Below are 1136 nucleotides of genomic sequence, written 5' to 3' on the forward strand. Positions count from 1 at the left end.
GTTAGACCCTCGAGGGGGGGGGGGGTGATTAGGATCTTATGCTAATCTAATCCGATTTTATGCCGATTTAAAACTAATTCAAATATTGTTCTTGTGAGATAGATATACAATATGATATGAGCAAGAATATGCAATTTGAACAAAGAGATATATGCTAGCAAAGAGGTATATGGTGAAATATATGTAAAGATATACAAATAACATAAGGGTAAATAATCTAAACTAGATAGTGGGGAATATAAACAACAAGCAATATACAAAGGCGATTTAAGATATGAACATAAAAATAAGTATGCCAATACAGACACAAACAAACGATATATTCACAGAGTTCGGTCCCCACAACCTACGTCTCCGCTCCTCACCTCGAGGAGATCTCCACTATCACAACCGGTTTTATAGCTCACCGAAAATCTTACAACACTCACAATGTAACTACACTATCTACCACCTCAAGTATTGGTCTCTAGCCCATGTCTCCCTTAAGTGTTATGAATTATAACCTTTCTCTAGGTATTACCACCTACCCCACTCCTCTTGGGATGACCCCGTCTCTCACCACACACTCCTCTCGGGGTATAAGTGTATTACAAAGTATATTCTCATAATTAAAGTTCACAACAAATTTGTTCTCTACAATAGATGAGAACTCAGTGGAAGCTCACACTTAATTGTTACAACTCTCACCAACCCAAATATACTATATATGAAAATACAATAATCTAAAGTGGGTGTGTGTAAACAAAGAGTGAAATCAAATCAACTAAACTCAAATATAAATACTAGCTTAATAGAATTATAATAAAACAATATAAATTCAAAGATAGAAATTGAGTTTAGAAAACTTCTCTATAGATAACAAGAGATAGAGGGAGAATAGTTGGATGTTCAAACACCAATAGATGATCTCCTCAAGCTCTTGTGAAATTGATTTCACAAAATCAAACTCTCAAATGCTTAAAAGCTTTTAAAACAAACTTAAACCAAACATAAACCCTTGTTTAAAACTTTCTTAAACTTATTTAAAACACTCTCATGATTGCCCTGGTGGTGGTGGGGGGGCGGTTTGAGGGTTTATATAGGAAGAGAAAACAACAGCCAAATCCCCAAACAAAAGACCAAAAAGCCCAAAGAAT

The sequence above is a fragment of the Asparagus officinalis genome, chromosome 9, assembly GCF_001876935.1.
Source record: "Asparagus officinalis chromosome 9, Aspof.V1, whole genome shotgun sequence".
Classification (NCBI taxonomy): domain Eukaryota; kingdom Viridiplantae; phylum Streptophyta; class Magnoliopsida; order Asparagales; family Asparagaceae; genus Asparagus; species Asparagus officinalis.